Genomic DNA, 7034 nt, shown 5'->3' on the forward strand with positions numbered 1-7034 from the left:
GCAAAAATGGCCCTTTCAAAATGAAAGATCATGTCACCCCATTGTTTAAAACCCTTCACGGGCACCTGGGTGGCTCAGAGGGTTGGGCATCTGCCTTCAGCCTGGGTCATGATCTCCAGGTCCTGAGATAGAGCCCCATGTCAGGCTCCCAGCTCAGCGGGGAGTCTGCTTCTCCTTCTCCCTCTGCCTCTTCCTTTGCTTGTGCTCTCTCTGTCTCTGTCTCTGTCTCTCTCTCTCAAATGAATAAATAAAATCTTTAAAAAAAAAACCTACGGGGGCGCCTGGGTGGCACAGCGGTTAAGCGTTTGCCTTCAGCTCAGGGCGTGATCCCGGTGTTATGGGATCGAGCCCCACATCAGGCTCCTCTGCTATGAGCCTGCTTCTTCCTCTCCCACTCCTCCTGCTTGTGTTCCCTCTCTCGCTGGCTGTCTCTGTCTCTGTCGAATAAATAAATAAAATCTTTAAAAAAAAAAAAACCTACAGTGTACCTAGGAAAAAAATACAAATTCTTGATTGACTGGCTAGACCTTGTGGAATCTAGTCTCCGTCCGCCTCTCTGACCTCGTCTTCCTTGTTTTAGCTTCCCTGGTTTTCTTTAAGTGTTTGGAACACACTGAGCTCTCTCTTGAGTCAAGGTCTTGCACGCGCTCTTCCTTATGCCTAGTACACTCTTACCACTATTCCTCTGTGTCCTTTAAGTCTGAATTCAAATGTCAACTCCTTAGAGATGACTTCCCTGGCCAGTGCATCTAAAGTAGGTCCCCTGTGTTATTCTTCTTAGCTTTTTGTTTGTTTCCTTTGTATAATCTACTGTAATTTATAATTATTCTATAGATTTTCCTTTTCTTTTTTTTTTTTTTTTTTTTGCCTGTCTCCTCTTCTAGCAGAATTCAGTAGGGAAGTCTCATTTTTGTTCCATGTGGTGTCAGATTGGACAGCTTGACTGGGTCTGGAGGATCCAAGATGGCCCCACTCACATGACTGGAGCCTTGGTGCTGGCTGCCAACTGGGACAACTTAATTCTTTTCCTCATGGTCTCTTTTTCCAGCCAGAGAGTCTGGACTTCTCTAAATAGCAACCATGTTCTAAGAAGTTAACTGTGAAAACAAAAGCTGCAAGATCTCTTAAGGCCCAGCATTGACAGTTTTATAAATAATTCCTATCCCATTCTATTAGTCAGAGCAAGTTACAGCCCAGATTTGAGAGGGGGGGGAGCTCCTCTTCTTACTTGGAGCAGTAGCAAAGTCACATTAAAAAAAGAATATGCTGGGGGCACCTGGGTGGCTCAGTCGGTTAAGTACCCAACTCTTAGTTTCAGCTCAGGTCCTGATCTCAGGATCATGAGATCAAGCCCCACCTCGAGTCCCATGTTGGCTCTGTGTTCAGTGCAGAGTCTGCTTGAGTTTCTCCCTCCCCCTCTGCTCCTCACCACCCCCAACGCTTGCTTGTTCTCCCTCCCTCTCTCCCTACCTCTCTCTCTCTCTCTCGGAAATAAATAAATCTTTTAAAAATAATAAAGGTAGCATTACATATCCGGTCGAGTTTTTCCTGGATTTAGATCAGAAATTGGTCCAGTGCACTATCCTTACCCAGACAAACAGATAGCTCCTCTAGGACAGAACACAGCAAAGAATCCAAATACCTGACTAACTGTACATTCCCTCTCCCCACCAAGGAAGGTGCTGGTGGCACTAGCACCATGGAAGACCCATCAAGGCACATGAATCGAAAGAAAATGGGTTGGTGAAAGTAGGGTTGCAGGGAAGGCAAGTGTTCTGGAAGAAATTTTAATCGAGGAAAGCCTTCGAACTTCCCAGAAGAGACACAGATAGAATAGCTTGCCTCTCCCTTTCTCTGCCCACCTCCAATAAGCTTTTTGTTAGCCTGATTTTTAACAACTTTATTGAGATATGTCACATACCATACAATCCATCCATTTACAGCTTTTAGTATATTCACAGAGCTGTGCGACCATTACTACAATTTTCAAACATTTTCACCACCCCAAAATGAAACCTCATACCCATTAGCAATCACTTGCCCCACTTCCCCCCAGACCCTGGCATTAATGTACTGTCTTTATGGATTTACCGACCGTGGACATTTTATATCAGTGGAATCATACAATCTGTGGTCCTTTTTGACTGGTTTCTTTCACTTAAGCATAATGTTTTCAAAGTTCATTCGTATTGGAGCATGTATCAGTTCTTCTTTCCTTTTTATGGCCAAATGATATTCCATTGTATGGGTATACCACATTTGTTTCTACATTCATCGGTAGATGGACTTTGGGTTGCTTTCCACATTTCGGCTATTATAATTTATGGTGCTATGAACACTCGTGTACAAGTTTTTGTGGGGACAACTGTTTTCATTTCTTTTGGGTATATACTTAAGGGTAGAATTGCTGGGTCGTATGGCAACACGATGGTTAACATCTCAAGGAACTCTTTCCAAAGCAGCCATACCACTTTATATTCCTATCGGCAACATACAAAGGTTTCAATGTCTCTCCGTTCTTACCAGTGCTTGTTATTATCTGACTTTTTGGTTATAGCTGTCCTAGTGTTTGGGAAGTAGCATCACATTGTGGTTTTGATTTGCATTCCCCTGATGGCTACTGATGCCAAGCATCTTTTCATGTGCTTATTGACTATGTATATTTCTTCTTTGGAGAAACATCTGTTTAGATCCTTTGCCCATTTGTAAGTTGGGTTGTCTATTACTGTTCGTTGTAAGACTTCTTTATATATTCTAGGTACAAGTCCCTTATCAGACATATAATTTGCAAAATGTTTCTCCCATTATTTGTATTGTCTTTCTACTTTCTTTTTGGTATCCTCTGAAGCACAAGTCTTTAATTTTGATGATATCCAAGTTATCTATTTTTTTCTTTAGCTATTCATGCTTTTTGGTGTGTGTATCCATTCATCAGTTGATGGACACTTGGGCTATTTCCATAATTTGGCTATTGTAGATAATGCTGCTATAAACACTGGGGTGCATGCATCCCTTTGAATTAGTATTTTTGTATTCTTTGGGTAAATACCTAGTAGTGCCACAAACTGATTGTTACCAGAGGGGAGGTGGGTGGGGGGGGATCAGTTAAATAAGTGATGGGCATTAAGGAGGGCACTTGTGATGAGCACCGGGTGTTGTATGGAGTGCTGAATCACTGTATTGTGCACCTGAAATTAATATTATGCTGTATGATAACTAACTGGAATTTAAATAAAACTGAATAAAAAAAGATAAAAGGCTATTCTTTCCTCCATTGAATTGTCTTGGTACCCTTGTCAAAAATAATTTGACTATAAATGTGAGCATTTACTTCTGTACTCTCAATTCTATTCAATTGATGTATGTCTGTCCTTATGCCAATACAACACTGTCTTTTTTTTAAAGATTTTTATTTATTTATTCATGAGAGACAGAGAGAGAAAGAGGCAGAGGCAGAGTGAGAAGCAGACTCCCCAAGGAGCAGGGACCCCAATGTGGGACTTGATCTCAGCACCCTGAGATCATGATCTGAGCCGAAGGCAGATGCCAAATCAACTGAGTCACCCAGGTGCCCACACTGTCTTATTTACTATATAGTTTTGTAGTTACTTTTTATAAGATTTTATTTATTTATTTGACAGAGAGGGACAGCAAAAGAAGGAACACAAGCAAGGGGAGCTGGAGAGGGAGAAGCAGGCTCCCTGATGAGCAGGGAGCCCGATGCAGGGCTCGATCGCAGGACCCTAGGATTATGACCTGGGCTGAAGGCAGCCGCTTAAGGACTGAGCCCCCCGGGGGGGCCCTATAGTAACTTTGAAATCAGGAAGTGTCTTCAACTTTGTTCTTCTAAGATTGTTTTGGCTATTTTATTACATTTCCATATGAATTTGGGGGTCAGTTCCTTGATTTCTATTTAAAAAAAACAGCTGGGATTTTGAAAGGAATTACATTGAATCTATAGATCAATTTGGAAGTTATTGCCCTCTTACCAATATTAATAAGTCTTCCAATCCATAAACCACAGGATATCTTTCCATTTATTTCCATTTATATCTTTCCACTTATTTCCATTTAATTTCTTTCAACAATGTTTTGAAGTTTACAGAGTATAAATTTAGCACTTTTTTGTTATATTTTCTCCTAAGTATTGTCTTCTTTTTGATGCTCTTTTAAATGAAATTGCTTTGTTAATTTCATTTTGGATTTCTTATTTATTCTTTTATTTTTTTAAAAGAGTTTATCTATTTACTTGTCAGAGAGAGAGCATAAGCAGGGGGAACAGCAGGCAGAGGGAGAAGCAGGCTCTCTGATGAGCAAGGAGCCCGATGCGGGACTCAATCCCAGGACTCTGGGATCATGACCTGAGCTGCAGGCAGACACTTAACCACTGAGCCACCCAGGCGTCCCCCATTTTGGATTTTTTAATTGATGGTTCATAGAAGTGCAATTAATTTTTGTGTATCAGTTTTGAATCCTGAAACTTTACTGAACTATTAGCCCTAATAGTTACTTTTTGTGGACTCCTTCTGATTCTCTTTATACAAGATCATATCACCTGTAAATAAAAATATTTTTACATATTCCTTTCCAATCTAGATGTCCTTTATTTTATTTTCTTGCCTAATTGTCCTAGCTTAAAACCTCTAGTACAATATGGAATAAAAGTGTCTTGTTCCTGATCTTAGGGGTAAAGCTTTCAGTCTTTTAACACTGAGTATGATGTTAGCTGTGGGGTTTTCATAGATGTCCTTTATCAGAGTGAGGAAGCTCTGTTCTATTCCTAGTTTGTTGAGCATTTTTATCATGAAAAGGGTATTGAATTTTTTCAAATGCTTTTTCTGTGCCTATTGAGATGATCACGTGATTTTCATCCTTTATTCTATTGATATATTCAGTGTGATTTTGAAGAACATGGTATATTGTAAGAATGACTTGAGGACTCTTCTAGCCATACAGTATGAAAGTTTCTTTGCTTAACCAAAAGCATGCTTCACAAGATATTGTTAAATGCTTTTTCTGAGCCTAGGAAAAGACATCCTTGGGAGCAATCCAAGTGGGGAGCCACTAGGAGGAGTGGTTGAGAGATGCCAAGATACTCCTCCAGAAACATTTTGTAATTAAAATCCGATTTTTAATCCCATGACTTTAAAAATATCTTCTTCTATTTTAGGGAAGTTCCAAAGGGGAGATCCTGAAAAGTTAGTAAACTCCATGACTGTATGCAGAGTAATCTAACTTGGCCAGAAATGCCTGTCGGATGCTCCTTTTTTGCCCGGGGAGTAAAGATACATATGGCTGAGTGGTATTAGTGTCGAGCCTGAGTGACATTGGTTGGCAAGGCAGAAAGAACAACGCACTCAGGAAGGTTGCTTGGGGAGGGAGGGCAGGGAGAGCTCAGATATGATGTAGCCAGTGGGATAATTTCCAGAGAAAAAGGAACCTCAGAGAGAGGTTTGGACCTAGTGACCTGACTGAAGGTAAGGGAAAGAGACAAAAGAGTGCCGTGATTAAGGGCACTGGCTTCGCCATAGACTCCCTTGCTTCGAACCCCAGCTCTGCCACCTACTCCTTGGTGACCTCACTTCTCTGATCATCAGTTTCCTCACCTATGTCACAGGTACAGAGTTGTTCCGAGTAGATGAGATTGTGTTTTAAAGCCTCTAGCAAAGTGCCCAGCACAAAATTGTCATTCTATAAAAATTGACATCCCCTTTCCTCTCTTACTCAGGAAAGAATGTTACTGACCAGAGAGGCTGACCTCCGGTCAGAGAGTGGAGAAGTCAGGATTAAGAAGCTGATTTTTATCTAACTTCCCAGATGTAAGGTCATGAACCCTGGAGATACATGTTTGGGCTTACAAGGGAGCAACTTAAATCATTTACACAAGAATATAATTAAGAAAAAGTATTTGGTGGGGGCGCCTGGGTGGCTCAGTTGGTTAAGCGTCAGACTCTTGTTTTGGGCTCAGGTCATCATCTCGGGGTCGTGAGATTGAGCCCCGCATCCGCTGTCGGTGCTGGGAGTGGAGCCTGCTTAAGATACTTTCTCAAAGACTCCCTCTGCCTCCCCTCTCCACCCAGCCCCCACTGCACAGGTGCACTCCTGCCTGCACTCTCACCCTCCCTCTCTCTTTAAAGAGAAAGAAAATGAAAAAGTATTTGGTATCCAAGAGCTTTCAAGAACATGTTAACAAGCTGGCTTACACAATAAAATAATGTCTTATCTCACACAATAGGACATTGAAACACAGTGTGTGCTGCCAGGTTAGTTGATTTCAGCAGCTGCATAATTTCATGAAGGCTGCAGTTGCTTTGGCCCCTCCTTTCACCATGTAAAGTGTCCAATTCATCCTAGGGCTGGTTTCTCCTGTGATTGTAAGAAGGCTGCTTGTAGCAATCACTATAATACATACATATTCACATCCAGTGGGAAAGACATAAACTAAAAATCCTTGCTTTCAGTCTTGCTGGGGTCCCCATGGGTCATCGTCTGCCCCTGAACTTGTTAATAACTATCATCACAGGGTTTGTCAACCTCTGATGGGCTTAAGCTTGGATTCCTAAAACAATGGGCAGCAAGAGGGAGGTTAATAGCCATAAGTGATTTACATTAATGACAGTGGCTATGCCTTCTGGGCCCTAGAAAGAGGATGATCACTGAGGTGTGGAGCAGAACCCCCCAGGCAATTGGCAATGGAAACCTAGTGTGAGGATCAGACTTCAGTGATTGTTTAGTGTTGTTTTTTGGATTGTTTGTTACCGCAGTATAGCCTAACTTATGTAACAATAGAAAAAATAAAGTGCTGTAAACTACTATATTAAGAGGATGGAGAGAAGTGAAAATGTAGGTGTAAGTGAATGAAATCTTCATCTATGAAAGCAGGAAGTCAGATGATGTTTAAAATGAAAATAAATAGTATATGCAGTCATGTTATTTAGAAATATGGAGGAAACTATCAGGAAAGAAACCCCCCCCCCAAAAAAAAACTTGCTAAAAAAATTTAGGAAGAGCATGTGACTCTTGATCTCGTGGTT

Source organism: Ursus americanus, chromosome X (assembly GCF_024610735.1).
Source record: "Ursus americanus isolate L20-20 chromosome X, mUrsAme1.1.p, whole genome shotgun sequence".
Taxonomy (NCBI): domain Eukaryota; kingdom Metazoa; phylum Chordata; class Mammalia; order Carnivora; family Ursidae; genus Ursus; species Ursus americanus.